This window comes from Thamnophis sirtalis, unplaced genomic scaffold (assembly GCF_051295495.1).
Source record: "Thamnophis sirtalis isolate CommonGarterSnake01/CBP01778 unplaced genomic scaffold, rThaSir2_p1.2 scaffold_6, whole genome shotgun sequence".
NCBI lineage: Eukaryota > Metazoa > Chordata > Lepidosauria > Squamata > Natricidae > Thamnophis > Thamnophis sirtalis.
The window spans coordinates 100,206,178-100,226,251 of NW_028261386.1; positions in this window are offsets into that span (position 1 = coordinate 100,206,178).

Consider the following 20,074-nt stretch of genomic DNA (forward strand, 5'->3'; position numbering starts at 1 on the left):
TCTACCAATAAGCAATTTATTGTGTGGCTAATGGTAACTGAGAGTAAAGGTAACAAATCATTGAAGAAAAAAATTAGGCACATATGATGGCAATGTACTAAAGACATTGCACACTAAAACAACTAGATACAAGGACAGTCCCCGTCCTCCCCCAATACCATGATGGGTTGGCTCCACCAATTGTTGCAAAAGCCCTGGGCTAAATCTCTTTTTCATAACGGCACACACTGCACAATTCTTTGCATAGCTCTCTATGTCCTTCTTCATCCCTGGGCCACCAAAATTGTTGTTTGGCTAAATGTAAATGATGGTATGTGGGGGGGGGGGGGAAACAGTCCTTGTATTTAGTTGTTTTAATGTGCAATGTCCTTAGTTCATTGCCCTATATCAGTGGTTCCCAAACTTGGCAACTTAAGACTTGTGGACTTCAACTCCCAGAGCTGGCTGGAGAATTCTGGGAGTTGAAGTCCACAAGTCTTAAAGTTGCCAAGTTTGGGAACCACTGCCCTATATGCATAATTTTTTTCCCCAATGATTGGTTACATCCACTCTAACCGCTAATTCCGACAATACTGTCTTATGTCCCTGAGATGTCAAACCACCTAGTAGGGCTGTATTATATTAGCCTTTTCATCTTTCCTATTACCTATTTCCTTAGCTTCTTATGACTATAACTTTATTGTTTGTATCTTATGATTTATGTTGATTGCTCATTTAGTCATCTATGACTATCACTGTGTTTTAACTTATGATTTATGATTATATTTTAGAATTATGAACATGATTTATCACTTGTTGCTTGTATGTACATTGAGCGCTGATGCACCGGAGACAAATTCCCTGTGTGTCCAATCATATTTGGCCAATAAAGAATTCTATTCTATTCTATTCTATATTACTTTGTACAAGTGATTTATTTTGCACTATTTATTTTGCTTTTATTCTTATATATTTTATACTGGTCTAATTGTTAAGTCTCCAGGCTAGAAGCCAGGAGACTATGATACAACTTTTTTTTAAAAGCATTTCACCACTGGTAGCTAGAAGGGTCCAACTAATGATGATACATTTACCCCTTTGTTATCCCAGGCATTGTTTTCCACTCCAATTGTTCTATATTTGCTTTTTCTCCATTCTAAATGTCAGACAGTTATCTGTTACAATGACATAGGGCCAGGGCTCCTCCTGGATATTCTTAAACTGTTCAGTGCTACTTCATAAACCCTTGTAGTCTCTACTTTGGTCATAAAGGAACAATGGCCAGATTTAGAAGGCACAAAGTGGAAGCAGAAAGTATATTGCCCAAGATGTATTAAGAACTGCAGTGATGCCATCATATCCATTTTGCACTGGGGAAATGAATGCTACTTCACAGCATGCCCTTTGCAAAGTTTTAGCATCCAACATCCTTCAAAAAAGAAAGAAATAGTGCTCTACACATACACACAACCATTTTCTAAGTGGCTCCTAACTTTTGGCTTGAAATGAAGTTGGATAAGGAAAGATATGAGAAAAGTGTAGAATCATGCAAGACATTAGAAGGGATGGATAAACGGAAGTTTTTCTCAGAGTCCTAATGTTAGGACTTAGAGGCATCATTTAAAATTAAATGTAGGGTCAATAATGACCTACCAAAAGAACTATTTCTTTACACAGTGTACAGCTGTGTGAAAAAGTCCTGCACGCTCTACAGTTGACAGTTTATGGTTTATGACATTTTTTGAATGATTTTATATTTTATGCTAACTGCTATGCAAATATTATTATATTTAAATAAATACTGTTGGTTTTTAGGTGAAAAGCCTAAGCTTTTTGCAATTTGGTGCTGTTTGGATGGGGATTGTGAATTTTCTTGCATGCTTACAATGCATGCTTACAACAACTATGAAAACAGATTAATTGATGCATACTCAGTGGCATACGTGTTGCAATTACTAAGGCCGATGCTAGTGTTTTGTTAACATTTTTGTTGTTTGTGGCCCTGAAAAGGACCATTTAGGTAACCAAACATGGTTACTAATATGAAATTGGCCAGCTCTTATTGCTTATCACCAGGTGGCATTGCTTTGCATAGACTGTATAAGCCTGTGATCTTTGGTGACATTGTAGTGCCAGGCTGCAATAATGGATTCAATCAGCTCCTGCTTGGTCTTCAGATGATTCTTGCTTATTTCATAACCAATTTTGACCCACAAGTTCTCAATTGGGTTCAAATCCAGGCTCTGAGATGGCCAATCCAGGAGTTGAACATCATGCTTCTTTATCCACTGCTGGATGGACTTGTCTTAATGACAAGGACCATGGTCATCCTGGAAGTAAAAGTTGCTTCCCTACAAGTTGCTGAGCTGAAGGAAGCATGGTCTTTTCCAGGACTTCAACATACTGCTTGGAATTCATGACTCCCTGCACGATTTGTATCCGACCAATACCAGAAGCAGTGGTACAGCCCCAGATCATCACATCATCAGATAGATTCAGGCAATATGGCCTAAATTCTTCAGCTGGAAATCTTCTGACATAGTTATTGCACTGATTTCCAGTCAAGTAGAAATTGCTTTCATCAATGAAGATGACCTTGGGCCACTGTTCGTTGGTTCACTTGGCATACTTCTTGGCCCAGCAGGTCGACAAGAGCGGTGAATGTCTGTGAGCAAAGGTTTACTTCAAGCCCTGCAGCCTTTGAGCCCTCTGGCAAGCAGTCTGTGACACACTGTGCTTGTGCACAATTTACATCACATATTTCACCCCAAATTCTTGTAATCCGAAGTGAGGCAAGCTTCCTGTCACCCATGAAATGTGTTGCAGAGCCCGATCTTGCCGTTTTGTTGACTTTCTTGGTCTTCCAGAGCAGAGCCTGTCATCAACTGAACCAGCTATTTGGTATTTTTCAACCACTCTGCTCACTGTGGTGTGATTGAATTTCACTCTCTTGGCTATTTCTTTACAGGAGTAACCCTCTTCATGAAACACAATGATGCAATGCCGCTGCTCAGTACTGATGAAAGCAAAGGCCTTAATCCTTGCCCACAGTCAGAGCTAAATTAAATTTCTCGATGCTTTTCATGCCTATTTATAGTCAGAGAGTATGACAACATTCATTGGCTCATAAATTTAGCCTATGTGCATTTTGATTGGTCAGCCAAACCTTGCTAATGATTGCCTACCTTCGAACCTAACATTCTCGAAAATACAAGTTGTGTTTGTTTTAGCACATAAACTCACTCAAAACCTAAAAAGATTTTGGTTATATTAATAAACATTATGCATCCCAATCCGACTACAGAAATTTTCATCAAAGTACTAATTTTGCGTTGTTTCTATGAGTGAAAAGTTGATTAAACATGTAAATGCAGCTTAAAACTGAAAGCATGCAGGACTTTTTCACACAACTGTATAGTTAATCTGTGATATTTGTTGCCAACAGATGTGGAGATGGACACTAACTGAGATGGGAGTGAACAAATTATGGAGCATCAGGACTTTCACAGCATTTTTCTTCTTTCCAGCAACAAAGGCATGCAGACCTCGAACAGGGTATCATCTGCCTGGAGGGAATGGCAGAAGATTCATCACTGTCCTCTTCATCAATGAGACTTACTGAATGCATCTGGATGGCTGCAGTATGACACAGAATGCTGGATGAGGTGGCCCTAACCCAGCATGACTCTTCTTCTGTTTTTAATGGAGGAGATGTCATAACACAGAGGTGATTACATTGGAAGGAGTCATAAAAGCAATTGCTTGGCTTGGATGGGCTTGTCTGTGATTTAATACTGCTTTACTGAGGTCAGGAAGTTAAGAGCACACGATTAATCTTCCACAGCTACAGAGAATGCTTGTGTTTTAACATTAGCTTGTTTGCTTTGTTTCTTGATAGTGACAGGAATTTATCATAAATCTTAATGCGAAATAAAGACTCCTGCTGAAAATGCATGAAGCTTATGAGAGCTCATCCTCTGTGACTCTTCTACCTCCCAACAGGGCTTACCAGAGTGGGAACCTTTAAATTCCTGCTCTTAGTTTTAGCTACAGTCTTCTAATCACATTTTCTGTCATCATACAGGTAAACTCATCAATATGAAGTCAGTAGCTTAAGTACTTAACATAATAAATACAGATGAATTAAGAGCTAAAATAAACAAACAAGCAGAAAACAGCAGCAGCAACAAGAGCAACCCAGCTTCTAGTAGTATGTCTGAATTTCTGGGATATAATCAGTCACAGCCTCTCTAAGTCCTTGGGAAAGAAGGTCAAAAAAGTCATAATGATGTACATCTGACTGAAACCTGGCCTATTTATATGTGTGATGAACATGAAAGAAGATATCTCCAATGGTTTTTTACAACCCCAATCCCCTTTACAGGTACACAGTGAATATACCATATATAAATGGACAATCACAAGTCAGCAGTCAGAAGATATCTGTTAAATTCGGGTGAGCAATAATTTTTGCTGGGGATACAGCTCATCCACTTGGTTGGTTGGTGATGTTACTGCAAAGGGTACAGCATTTATCACAATCTTAGCTGATTTTCAGTATAGGAGCAATTGAAGAGTAAGAATGGGAGTATTTGAAGAGCAATTGAAGAGTAAGAATGGGAGTATTTCAGCTCTCCAAAACCTCTCATTCTCCTCCTTATTATTACAGGATACGCCAAAAAAAATCATGCTACCAACATTTTGCCAACAAATTTCAGTGGGTGCTAGAGGCTATAAGTTATCTGTAGTTTGGGGGTATGTATATATCATTTGCAGATCAAGTAGAGAAAAAGGGGAGACAAGAAGCCTGCATAGACAACACAGACATGTTCATGTTCTTGAAAAAAAAAGTTTAGTTGATAACACAATGTGTAAAAGTGTGAAGGGAATTAAGACCTAGCAATTACAAAAGGTTAACAAGTGGTTGGCTTAAAAAAACGTAGAGAAAATGTTTCCTTTCCCTTTGACTTTCAGATTTCAGTATATAAACATATTGTACATGTTGGTGTAAATTACCTGTTTTGCCTGATACAATTATCTGAAATTCTTTCTTCCCCATTATTTATTTCTGAGGTTTTATATATTGGAGGAGCTTGTTAATTCAGACCATTTATTCAAAGTCAATTGGCTCTTCAATCATTTTAATTGTAAAAATCTAAACACTTAGCTGTTTCAAACCCATTCTGGGGCTGGAAATTTTAAAGGCAGTACAATACTTTATGAGGTCCCTGCAGCAGCTGCCAAATTTAATGAGGCTCAGTGTTTGTTGAAATGCAAGGAATAAAAAGATGGTAGTGTGACAAGAGTAGATGGGTGAGGTCCACCCATTAATTTTCTCAGATTCAAAGAGATGGGCAATATTTTCAGATCTTACGACAAATTATTTTCACATTTTGCTATGGGAGCGGGGAGCCCCACATGGCATGGGACCATTACCTGTTGAACCATTTCCTCCCCATTATGTCAGCCCATCTACTTGATCAGGCAGGGAAGGTATATTGGGACCTACCAGAATTTTGACTGGTAGAGTCCATGAAGAGAATCTTCTCTATCGTTGCCTCAGCCTCTAGAATATCCTCCTTTTTATTGTATTTTTGTGTACTTCTTCATTCATAAAATCAGGAAACAATGCTGCTGATGGTTAGCAATTGTGCAGCAGCATTGTTAACAAGTTCCCAAGGCCACAAAATAGGATCCACCTTCTGCGTGCAGCCCTGAGAGTTGCCACTGCCTTAATAAAGTGAAGCTATTTTTTAAAAAAATATATTTTATTCATTTTCACATTCCATTTTACAATCACTTATATATAGGGTATTTGCTATAAGAAAAAAATAAAAAAAAAAGAAAAGAAAACACAACTCATCATTCACAACCCCACCTGACACTTCCATCCTCCATACACCCCATCTACCCCCTCCAACTTTCCTTTCCTCCCTCTAACACTCCCCTCCTACTTCCCTTTCCCCTCAAACCTTCCTTCTCCCCTTACTCCCAACAAGCCCTCCTTACATTCCCCTTACTCCTTCCTTACTCCTCCCTCTTCTTTCCCTCTACCTCCCTCCTTGGTGTATGCCTTTATTCAAGTGTTGTTTAATCTGATAAAAAGTAAAATAAACCAAGGAAAAAAAATATAAAGAAAGAAAAAAGAAAAAAAAAGAAAAAAAAACAACCGTATATAAGTGCATTCTTGTTCTTATTGAGACTATGTTAACACCCACCCACCCACCCCCCATAAATCCCCATCCCTAATCCTCCCGACTTCCCAGGGCCCACACCTGGCACTGCCTTCTATCTAAAGTATCTTGTGTTCGTATGGATTAAAAATAAAAGTAATATATTAAAGGAAAGAAAAACAAGAAAAAAGAAAGAAAAGAAAAAGGAAAAAAGAAAAAGGAAAAAAAGAAAAAGAACTCTTTGTGTTAAGCTCAGCCCCCCATCTTTATCTATGCTTAAATAGTGTAAGTCATTCTATCTATATTTTATTCTCGTCTCTTACTTCTTTGTTATTTACCCCGACCTCCTATAGACTCTCCCGTTCCTCTTCCTTAACCTTGTATTCAGATAAACATTTATACAAATTTGTATAGACATCAATATACAATCTAGCTCAAAAATAATCCCTTCTAGTAAAATTTAAGCAGCGTGGATCATTCCACATATTCAAATATTACTTTACAGAAGAATAATCAAACTTTCCCTTCTAATAGGATTTAAACAGTGTAAATAATCTTTCTTAACCTTATTTTCAAACAGTAATTCAAAATAATCTAACCAAACTTTCCCTTCTTAGTAAAATTTAAGCAGCGTGGATCAAGTATTACTTTACACAAAAATCAGTTTACATTCTATCTTAAGATGATCCCGACCAGCTTTCCCTTCTAATAGGATTTAAACAACGTAAATCATTCCGCATGCATTTTACCCTCATCCCTTGCTTCTCTGATATTTACCACTATCAAATTTATGCAGACATTAGTTTAAGATCTAGCTCAAAATAATTTCACCAAACTTTCCCTTCTAATAAAAATTAAATAGCATGGATCATTCCACATATTCAAATAATACTTTCAACAAGAATCAGTTAACCTTCTGTTTTAAAAAATAATCTCGTCCAGCTTTCCCTTCTAACAGAATTTAAACAGCATAAATCATTTTGCATTCATTTTACATATATACATTCAATATCACCCCACCAATATACGTAAATCATTCCGCATGCATTTTACCCTCATCCCTTGCTTCTCTGATATTTACCACTATCAAATTTATGCAGACATTAATTTAAAATCTAGCTCAAAATAATTTCACCAAGCTTTCCCTTCTAATAAAAATTAAATAGCATGGATCATTCCACATATTCAAATAATACTTTCAACAAGAATCAGTTTACCTTCTGTTTTAAAGTAATCCCTTCTAACAGAATTTAAACAACATAAATCATTCCGCATTCATTTTACATATATACAATCAGTATCACCCCACCAATAAGTTCCGCTTTTTCTACCGGAGAGAGGTCGCAAACCCCCATTCAATCCACAACTTTGGCAAATATTTTAAAATGTCTAAATCCTCGATCTCCGCTTTTCTGCTTCTCCGAGGGAGGAAAGGCTACCCCCTCCATCTTGCAGCCATGTGGTCTGTTGCTTGCCTTCTCCTTCGGCTTGTCTCTCCTCTTTTCCAAGTGAATCAGGAAGTCCCGCCTTCAAAGTCTTGTAATAGAAATCTCGAGCCTCCGAAACAGAGTTAAGACGAAGTCTTTGATTCTCAAATGTGACCGTAATGCCGGCTGGGGCCTCCCATCTATATTGAATCTGTTGATTTCTAAGCTCTTTAGTTAAAAAAGCATAGTCTCTTCTTGCTCTCAACATCTGGAAAGGTATTTCTTTGAAGACAATCAAGTCCTGGTCATCAACTCGCAAACTATTATTATGAAACTTTTGCATAATCGCGTTTCTGGATTCTTTTGTGGAAAAATATATAATTATGTCCCTCGGGAGCTGTCGCTGTTCCGCTACCAATGAGTTCTGGCGATAGATTTTCCGAATCTGCCAATCAAAGTTAAGTCCCGGGCTTCCCACCGCATGGCTGAAGGCTTCAACAAAGGTCTGTTTCAGATTCTCTCGCTCCTTTTCGCGGAATCCTCTGACTCTTATTGCGAATGCCTTCTTATTAAAGTTTATCATAACGAGCTGTTCTTGAGTGTCTCTAATTTTTTGTTGTAATATTTGAATATTAGTAGTCAAATTAGAATTAGCCTCCTCCAAGCTTTCCAATTTATTCTCTATTTCAGCAGTATAATCTGACAGGGCAGACATGGCTGCAAACGTATTCGCCTTCATTTGGTCAATTTTAGACTTTAAATCATCATATAGCTCCAATACAAATTCCTTAATTTCTTGTTTAAAATCATTAAGCATTTGAAAAAAAAATTCCTGTGTTAAAAATTCTCCAGTAGAGGGCGTAGGAGACAAGGGCTGCGATTCCAGTATAGATTCTTTAGATTCTTTAGGCACATTTGTAGAGAGACGCTTCGATTTTGACCTGGGTGCCATTATAAATAAACAAATAAACAGCGCTTTCGCTCCCCTCTGTTTCCAAAAAAAAAAAAATTTATTTTGTTAAGGAGCGGTCTGCAGGAAGGTAAAACCGGCTAAGTACATCCCTTATCAGTCACCAACGGGGAGAAATCGCCATTTTGAAGTCCGTTTAAACAAAGAAGCCTCTAAGACAAATGGTGCTGGTGTTTAAGATAGTAATAAAAGCATAAATCTCACAGGGGTGGGACCCGCCCGTATTAATCCTAGCTTCAAACAACTTTGCTTTGTCCTGGGGGGGGGATCGCCTGTCTAGGGCTGCAAAAAAAGAGCAGCTGAGAAGAAACTGGCTGGAGATAAAGGCTTGGCTTACGCTGGATCTAATCTCTGTCCACAGCCAAAAAAAAAGAGAAAGGCTGTGAATTACGAATAGACCCTAGCACACAGAGCTACTCCCTGCCCCTTTATAGCCAAAAAGGGGTGATATCTATGATCTTATTTAGATATACAGACCAGATCTCTGAGAGGAGCTGGGTTGAGCCCTCCTCGGCGACAGGCTCCGCCCCCAGGAAGCCCAATAAAGTGAAGCTATTTTTGTTATGAAATATTAACTCCCAGTAGCTGAATTGGTTTCCTGAATTTTCTTTTTTACTGTGTTGGTGTAAAACTGGGTATATCATATTATTCCAATATATAAAATTTACATAATAGAACTATTTATTTATATACCAAGTGACAAGGTAGGCCTTAATTGTGGCTCTAACCTGTGTTTGGTGGAGTTTGGCCTTACTTAAGCACCAGCAACACTCTAAATGTCTCTTTTCTTGTTTTCTCTCTCTCAACTCCTCAGTAAACCGTGGGGAGTTACAAAATCCATGAAAGAGGAGTGGTTGCATTATGTGACGGAATGTGTACCTGCATGTCAGAGGGGGAGTATTAAGTCTCTCCTTTGGTTTCTGGCTGTTCTAGTCCACTCCTCCAACTATAGAGCCTCCCAGCTGGCTTTTGGCAGCTCCAACATGCTTGGATCATTATACATCACCCAGGTATGGTGATCTATAAATGCAGTCAAAATGGTCCAATGGTCCAGATACAATCCATGGCTTGCAGTCATAGTCCTTGGCACAAATATAAACTGAAAATACCAAGTGAAGTCCAGTCCTAAAAGTTACCAAAGATATTAATAATAATTCAGCCATACGACTCAGGGGCCAATCAAACAATTCCTATCTTTTGTTATTTCAGCTTAATTGTCATTCTATTATTTAGATAATTTAAAGTACTTTAAATAGAGAAGAAGAAAAAAATCTTTTATTGTTTTAAAATATCTTTAAAATATTTATTACATTTTAAATATCAATATTGGAAACATTGGGGCAGCAAAATTTATATGCTCCAAGGTGGAAGGAGTTAGTAATACTACTATGGAAGAATGGACAGTGGAACTGACAGAAATGCTGACAATTGAAAAAAAATCTCTTATTTTATTTTATAGATTTTCAAACAGAAATTTTAACCACTCTTGCACTTTTTGCAAGGAACTGAAAGAAAGGAAAATCTTATTTTGGGATTTGATGATTAGAATTATATTGTATAATGGAAATAATGTAGACAAAGGTTGAGTTTGATGTATTTTTATTATATCTATATCAAAGAAAGTTAATTATTATTGCAAGCTACAATAAATATTTTTCCCATTTTTGTTTCTTTTCCCTTTTTTCTTGTCTTTACAATTTTTCTCTTTCCTGAGCTTTTTATTTTTAATTTATTTGTTCTATTTCAATCATTAGAATTGTTCAGTTTTTTCATTCAAAGTTAGGTTTTGAACATTGGGAAAAAACACTTGTGACTCATATCAAAGTATTTGTTATATAATAAAGATTTCAGTCTTAAGCTAAGTACTTAATTAAAATCTTCATTGCACTGTTGAGTTAGACAATAGATATATAGGTAGGTAGGTAGGTAGGTAGGTAGGTAGGTAGGTAGGTAGGTAGGTAGGTAGCAGAGGTGGGTTCCTACCAGTTCACACCTATTCAGTAGAACCGGTTCGTCAAATCTACCGAACCGCTTACAAGCGGTTCCACCAGTGGACCTGGAAAGCAGGCCACACCTACAGAAGATATTCCAAACTTTTTTGAAACCCACCACTGGTCCTTGGATATGATTATTCTACACTATCATGCTCATATTTATAAAACTCAGTGCCTCTGTGAAAGGTAAGGATGACTACTGCGTTTGTGGTGCAATCAGAACATTGTGTGTGTTGAAGTTGTTTTAACGCAAACCAAAGATGCCTTTTAAAAAACAAGTTTAGATCATATTCTTATGCATGCCAGTGCTATGTGTGAGGTAATTTAAGGTGGTTCTGACAAGTGTCGTCGGCATCTTCATATCCGGTCACATAGGTGGCAAGCCACTCCCATCCGGTCACATGGGTGGCAAGCCACTCCCACAAAGGAGGCCACACCCAGAGTAGGTTCGAACAATTTTTGAAACCCACCACTGGTAGGTAGGTAGGTAGGTAGGTAGGTAGGTAGGTAGGTAGGTAGGTAGGTAGGTAGGTAGGAAAACCAAATAAAGCAAATTTAACAAGAATTAAAATAACAAAACATAGATCATGGGGAATTATGTTCAAAAGTTTCAGAGATACCAAAACTCTTTTCAGGCTTTGCTGGGCTGATCAAAACTTTTTAGACTAAATTGATCGCTTGTGACTGAAAAGGAAAATTGGGAAATCCTTTCAGGAAAGGATTTCAGGAATAATTTCCCAAATTCACTTTGAAATTTTATCTTTCACTTGGCTAAATGTAAAAAACACAGGGATCATTTCCCTATCTCTTTCTGTTATTCGTTTACCTTACACCTGGCTCAAAGATGATAAAAAAAAAACAGAGTGGATATGTTTTGTTAAATCAAAATTGACAGCTATGCTAGTCCGTTTCAAGAGCTCAGCAGCAAACCAGAGTTCTGTACTTCTACTGAAAGATGGGCAAATCTTATATTTTCATCTCAGGCATGTAATCTTGAGGTGGACCACAAGTGCACTGAATTTTAGAAAGAAAGGGATTGGTATGCACAGAGCTGTCTGTTCTCATTATAGTCATTAATACTCATAGGAATAAATCCATTTCTACTCTGAATCCTTCCCTTTCCCAGTTTTGCTTTGTGTGGTAACTTCTGTTATAGACAATCACGATGAATGTGAGAGTGATTTATCTTTTGAAATATCTCATTGTTTTGACTTGCTTGCAGTGCTGCCCCCTTTCTTTCCAAGCCTGTTAGTGAAGCCACAGCTGTGAGAGATCAATTAAAATTTACTACACTGAAAGGTCAATATACTACCGGCTGTGACTGCCTTTCAAAACATGGACTGAAGTGCCAACAAAGAACGTTAGGCAACAATGTGGCCTGTCAACGTTGAATGTCCTTCATTTGTGCCACAACTGTCAGTATACATTTGGACACACCACATGCTTCTGAAGTTGTACAAGCTGTTTGGCGTGTAATGTCACTTATAGCTATAACAAGATAGCTGCAGCATGCATTTGCCACAAATTGGTTTTTTTCTCTGATAGCTGTGATACATCAGAATTTGGCCGGTCTGATGGCATTTTAAAAAGCATAAAATGTGAAGGCCTTCAAGAACTGTGTCACATTCACTGATGGACATTTTGCACACAAACATTATTCCACAAAAGGATAGATGTTCTATATATATATCACACACACAACAATCTTACATGGGAAAAGACCCAAATACATACATACATACATACATACATACATACATACATACATACATACATACACACACACACATACATATACATATATATACATATATATATATATATACATATATATACATATATATACATATATATATACACATATATACATATATATACACACATATATACACACATATATACATATATATACATATATACACATATATACACATATATACATATATATATATATACACACACACACACACATATATATATATACACACACACACACACATACATACATACACACACACGCACACACACATATATATATGTATGTATGTATGTATGTATATATTTGTAGATTTTCACGGGTGTAGATATGCTGGTCTGGTTGTATTTGGGTCTTTTCCCGTGTAAGATTGAGATTGTCAACGTTTTGGCGAGGTCTCACTGGAAACCAGCCCTAATCAACAAACGAGCCCCACCTACCACCCAGGAAGTTACAACACTAAACAACAACGGACACACAGCACCAATCTACCAACCACACAGCCAATCATTCCACTTACTGAAACAAAAGCTATTTAGCTCTCATCAGCTAGCCATACCCTATGTTGGGAATCGAACCTGTGCTCTATTGCCTCTCAGGCAGATGTGTTAACGATTGAGCTACAAGGCTCGACTCCTTATCAGCCAGCCAGGGTGAGAGGTATATATTTAAAGTCACAACCCCTGGTATGCCCAAATATGGGAGGAAGGTCACACTTCCACTCTCTGTCTTCGGCTCGTCACAAGAGACCATCCAGACAGAAACCCAATATTTTTTACTGTTGCCTTTTTGTTACATTTGTTACATTTGTTACATTCTCTTTATGAAGCCAGTCACCAAGTAATGAATCTTATTTACCTAAGGAACATGTATAGTAGATATTTTATATAGCATATAAGGTTTAATATAGTTGCTAAGTGGGTCAGGCATGGGGAATTATTCATTACAGGGGTTGTCAATCCCATTTCCACAGAGAATGCAGTAGCTACAGCTAAGTATAAAACGTTTTCACTTCTCTATTTTGCTTAGCTCTTTTCAGAGTGCTGTCTAATTATCATCCAAAGTTAACTTTACCCATGTTATTTCTTTCTTCCTTACCTCCAAAATCATGAAAAGAGAAAAAAGAAATAATAAGAAAGCACAAGAGAGAAAGGCTCATATTCCCCCAAAATTAACCCTAGGCATATAATTTCATTTTAAAGGATAACAATTCTCTATCAGTTTATGATAGAGTTATGTGATTATTTTTCAGGGATGCTTTCTTTCTCTGCTTTGTTTTCAGCTTGCCTAGAACTTCCCCAGTAATTTGTGACATTCTGTTCTAACTTAGAGTATTTGAGAAATGACAAGTGAAATAGTCTGCAAATAATGGTTATATTAAACCCATTATATTCTACCCTGCATCTATGTACAGACTTTTTTTAAAAAAGAGGAGCAATTCAGTATTAATACCGAAACAGGGTATTCATTTACCTATATTCTCTTTGGAATGAGAACTTTAAAAAGCATAGTCCCCAGCTTTGTCAGCTGGAGATGTGTATAAAAAGCACTTAATCAAAGCAACTGCTAGCACAATAGCAAGCATTATTTTAACGTTTTAAAAAGATATATTAAAAAAACCAAGTTCTGCAAAGTGTACATTTGAAAGAACATATATGCTGTTCAAAATCACAATAAAATGTGTTAGTTTGGATAAAAGAAAGCTGTCTAATGCAAGGAATAAAAAGCACATAACAGCATTTTCCAGGTAGAGATAAAAGTCTCAAGTGCATTTGCCTGGTTTTTTAAAAGTATTTTTGTGTTTTCACATCTGGACTGAGCCAAGGTGTCAAAAATGTGCCTGGGAGTAATAAGGAGAAAATGGGGGGGGGGGGGAGCTCAAACAGAATTCCTGGAGAAATGTGGGCAAGTTAAAGGATCCATTGCATTTCAGATAGCAAGTAAAAGATGGTATTTCTAAAATACCATTAGAAAAGTATACTAAAGCCTTTTTTTTCTTTGGAATCCCAAGTCATACTTTAGAAAATAACTCAGCCAGAAGTAGAAACTGGAATTATGAGTTTGGAAAACTGAAACTGCATGGTCACATTGACTGATATGGGAAGCCCAGAAACAAAATCTTTGCCCACAGTAGGTATTTCTCAGAGGATTAAACTGAAGAAAGTGAACTTCAGGTAAACCTTTATGCCAGTTGGTGGAAGAAAAGAATGTTAGATCTGCTAGAAACTGACAGGAAATTTGCCAAGTTAAGGCAGTTAAGTTGGGAACCAAGAATCTAGTTGTACATACCTGTATTTTAAACAAGTCAAAAGCAGAAGGAATGGCATCCCTGAAGATACTGAAGTATATAAATTAAAGGAAGCAATAAATATTTCTGGAAAAGAAAATGGAGACATTCATGAAATAAAAATTGGGTCCACTAGAATGGGAGAATTTATTAGAATTTAGAATTTTATTAGAATTTGTAGGCCGCCCTTTTCCCTGAGGGGACTCAGGGCGGCTCACACAAAAACTGGGAAAGGGGAATACAGACAGTAGGACAAAACATGTAATAAAATAGCAAACAACAAACACTCATCATTCGGGCGGGTAACTATCCTATCCCCAGGCCTGACGGGCGAGCCAGTTCTTCAAGGCTATGCGGAAGGCCTGGACGGTGGAGAGGGTACGAATCTCCACGGGGAGCTCGTTCCAAAGGGTCGGGGCTACTGCTGAGAAGGCCCTCCTCCTTGTAGTTGCCAGCCGACACTGGCTGGCCGATGGAATACGGAGGAGGCCTAATCTATGAGATCTTATCGGTCGTAGGGATGTAATTGGCAGAAGGCGGTCTCTCAAGTATCCAGATCCACTGCCATGTAGGGCTTTATGGGTGATTAATAGCACCTTGAAGCGCATCCGGAGATCAACAGGTAGCCAGCGCAGCTCGCGGAGGATAGGTGTTATGCGGGTGAATCGGGGTGCACCCGCAATCACTCGCGCGGCTGCATTCTGCACTAGCTGAAGTCGCCGGATGCTCCTCAAGGGCAGCCCCATGTAGAGCACATTGCAGTATTCCAGCCTAGAGGTCACAAGGGCCCGAGTGACTGTTGTGAGAGCCTCCCGATTCAGGTAGGGTCGCAACTGGCGCACCAGGCGAACCTGGGCGAATGCCCCCCTGGTCACAGCCGTTAAGTGGTGGTCACATGACAGCTGTGGATCCAGGAGGACTCCCAAGTTGCGAACCCTCTCTGAGGGGTATAAAATTTGACCCCCCAGCCTGAGTGGTGGAATAATAGCCAAATCTTTGGGAGGGAAACACAACAGCCACTCGGTCTTTTCTGGGTTGAGCACAAGCTTGTTCACCCTCATCCAGTCCATAACGGCCTCAAGACCCCGGCTCATCACGTCAACCGCTTCATTGATTTGGCACGGGGCGGACAGATACAATTGAGTATCGTCCGCATATTGATGGTATCTAATCCCGTGCCTGCGGATGATCTCTCCCAGCGGTTTCATGTAGATGTTGAATAGTAGGGGGGATAAGACCGAACCCTGAGGCACCCCATAATTTAGGGGCCTAGGGGACGATCTCTGCCCCCCCACTAACACCGACTGCGACCTGTCCGAGAGGTAGGAGGAGAACCACCGTAACACGGTGCCTCCCACTCCCACCTCCCGCAGTCGTCGCAGAAGGATACCATGGTCGATGGTATCGAAAGCCGCTGAGAGGTCAAGGAGGACCAGGATGGAGGAACGTCCTTCATCTCTGGCTCTCCAGAGATCATCCATCAATGCGACCAAAGCGGTTTCTGTGCTGTAACCGGGCCTGAAGCCTGACTGGAAGGGGTCTAGGGAGGGAGGGTGGAGGGAGGGTGGAGGGAGGGAGGGAGGGAGGGAGGGAGAGCTGTGAGCACATAAAGAACTGCTCACAGATTCACATGCATGGGGCAAGAAGGGGAGGAGCAAAAGATCACCAGCTATGACAAATGAAACAGGCCAGAAAAAGGCAACTTAATGAGATGAAGGGGAAGTGTACGTCTCTGATAGTTCAGCTAATACATGAAGAAAGAGAGAGGCTGGTACATTACACCAACTGGGGAACTATCTGGGAGAAGCTCAAGGCTCATAGAACAAGGGAAAGGAAGCAGAGTGGGCTCAAATGGGCCAGGAGGAAGGCGGTCCAACTGAAGAATTATGCAACCTGGTGAAAGAAAATGAGGGACACCATTATACAAGATACAGTTATTTCTTTTGGAGTTTGTCAAGGGAAGGAGGAAATTAGATTTTTAAGAGTGTGTGCTGGGCCTTTGAAACGCACTGTACTTTTAAAGGAGATTGCTCAGTTCCTCATATACAAACTGCTAGCACCAGACAAACTTCCTTGAAGGACATATGGAAATCTATCCTGCTGCGTTGAATAGCTTAGGGTTGGTTTAGAGTTATTTTTGCGCCTGTGCAATTCTCTCTATATATACATGTGTGATTGCGGCTTTTCTGATGCAAATATGATTTGTTCTTTTCTGCTTGAAAATTAGAGGTTTACGTTTTCATAATTGGATTCATGGAGGAAGCAGGGAAATCACCCTTTAGAGTCCACTATTGGTTTGGACCAAATTCACCAATATTTCCAGGCCTACATAGCCTCCTATGGTGATAAACGCTCCCTCACCTTATGTAGTCATGTAATCATTCCAAGAATAGAAAGAAATAGAAAGAAAGAAAATGGAAAAACCTCTACTTTTGAAATAGCAGAGTATTGATGTAAGAACAATGGAATGTTTAAAACTTAAAGAATGATAGGCAATGAATAAGAAAAATTGGAAAAGAAAGCATAATGCCTCTTCATCCTTGCTGAAGGTAAGATAAACACTGGCTTGACCTTGTTCTAGCTAGTATTTGCCTCTCTTTGAATTACTAAAAGAACCATATAGTATATATTTTCAGCAGAATCAATACAGGAATTTATTTTAATTCTTGGTATTGCTTAGGGAGACAACAAAGAACATTAGAATGGCAAAGCTTTTTTAAAAAGTAATTCAGGTTAATTTAAAGGCTTGGGAACAAACAAACATAAAGTACAAGCTTCTATTTTAAAAAAAAAATGTTATGAAATTAACATCATGCTGTCTACTTTCAGCCATAGAGTTTTCCTCTCCTTATTTGCCTTTTTCTGCAAAAGGAAGGCAAAGAATAATTATTTCAAACAGTATGTGTAGTTTAGTTTTTAATGTTAAAGCAGTGCAGGAAATGAATTAATACATCTATTTTTATTGTTACTTTTGACAATCTCCTCTTACATTTATCCTTATATACTCATGAAGAACTCAGAGCTCCAAATACTACCTCTTAGGTGAGCATGGGGCTCAGTAGAACTCAGTAACTAAGAGGAGGGGAATGGCAACAATTGTGTTTTCTATTTTGGATGTTATGATAATATACTGTGTCAGCCAGTTTTGATGTATTGGTTACAGACCAATTTCTACAGACTGGAAATTAGGAGACTGTGAGTTTTTGTTCCACATTAGGCTTGAAACCAACTGAGTGATCTTGGGCCAATCACTGTCTCTCAGCCCAAGGAAGAAAACAAGCTTCTGAAATCTGCAAGATTTCCATGCAGTCATGAGGAGTCAAAAACTGACTCAAAAACCACTTTTGGAAGCCCTTTAGATTTCCACTTGAAGTGGCATAAAAGAATTCATAATAAAAAGAACACATCAATAGATATGGAGGGGGGCAGAAATGAATGGCATTTATGAATAGATGAATATGAATACACAGAGAGAGGGGAGAGGAAGGGAGAGAGGGAGAGAGGGGGAGAGAACATTTTTAAACGAAAAGGTAACAAGCTGTTTAACAAGTTCTGATTATGATCTCAGCTTATAATTTCATTAAAATAATGAATGTGATACGCAGTAATTCAATTCCAGATTCAGCAGAGAAGCAGGGGTGTCTGAAGAAAGAATAAAAATAATCAAGATGGCAATTGCAGCCAAGTGATGGAAGCCATTCTCCTTTTTTCTGTTCAACACATCAGTAGTGGGTTCCAGTAGCTGCTACTGCCAGTTCGCTCAGGGGCGTGTCCCACATGCGCAGTACAATGAAAATTGCTCTGCGCATACACAGAAGCCAAAACAAAATGGCAGTGCCTATGGCACCTCTGGGAGAACCAGTTTGGGGGCGTGGCAGGCCTGGGTTGCTGCTGGTTCCAGCAACCCAGGGCACCAAGCTACTACTGGTTCGGTTGAACCGGTCCAAACCAGTAGGAACCCACTACTGCATCGCATGCACAATGCACGTAAAAGAGTAGCAGAGCTTCAGTGGTACAGTCGTGGCCACCATCTTGACTTTTCTACCCAAGTGGACATTGGTGTACGGATGCTCCTTGTCTGATTCTGAGCCAACAGCTGTATCTCAGCCCAATCAACTTCTCAGGATAGTTGTTGTAAGAATAAATTGGAGGAGAGAGTGCTGCATATGGCCTATTGGAAATAAATATGATCAATCAAGCAATCAGTAAGAGATTGTGTACAATACATTATGCATGTCAGGTTTACATAGAAGAAAACTGTCCCCGTCCCTATTGTTCTAGCAATATTTTTAGTAACATTGGTCTCTTACATTGCAGAAATAAAGGAAGGCAAAAAACAACCAGAAGTAGATTCTGTCTTTCCACTCAACCATCCAACAGATAGATGAATTCTTACAATACTGGCTTTAAAACAATTAAGAAATTGGATTTTTTTTTTAAAAAAAATAGTATATAATGCCTACAATTGCTGGTCACTGAGATAAAAGAAAAGGCCAGAAACTCACCAAAGTATATGCAACAAAAGTTGAATTTCTGTATGCTAAAAGGTTTTGGGATGTGTGAGATGCAGAATTTTGCATGAACTTAAAATGCAAATTGAACGCTGCTTCTTCCATTCCTGCTGATGTACAATTACATGGGTGACGGAAATGCAGTCATTAGGGGAAAAAAATGAAAACAAGCAGATCAAGTAGAAAGGAGAGGAGACTGAAGGACAAGTGGGACAGTACAATATTGCTGCAAGAAAAAAGCTGGCATTACCCTGAGCCAATAAGCACATTACAATTAGCTGCTTATTTTCTCTTTTCCAGCTGAATGGTGATATAGCTGTACTAGCTTAGTGAAATGTTAAACCACGTAGGAGAGCATGCAAGTCACGGAATTCTTTCCATCACGTAGTGATAGCTCTTTTCTAGGTGACAAAAAAGTGCAGATGCGTACGGGGGAGTGGGGGGAAGAGACTCAGCGCGAAGAATCCCCATCATTTTCAGTCCCTGGCCAGATGCTTCTCCCATAGGTAACCTTTGGGGGCATTTTTATGGCTGAGCGTGGAGGTTTGTCCTCCGAGCTTGTCAGTTAGTTCCCCAACATTTCATTACCAAGTTAGGAAACATCTTCAGCGGGATTTCGGGAATGACAGTGTTGGTGTGATATTACCTAGCTTGGTAATGAAATAGCAATAGCACTTAGACTTAAATAGTGCTTCACACTACTTTACAGCCCTCTCTAAGCAGTTTACAGAGTCACCATATTGCCCCCAACAATTTTGGGTCCTCATTTCACCAACCTCAGAAAGATGGAAGGCTGAGTCAACTTTGAGCCTGGTGAAATTAGAATTGCCAAATTGCAGGCAGCAGGCAATCAGCAGAAGTAACCTGCAGTACTGCACTCTAACCATTGTACCACCACAGCTCCAAAGGAAAAGCCAACCCATAAGCTCGGAGAATGAACCTCCACTCTCATCCTACACACAAGCTACAGATATTTG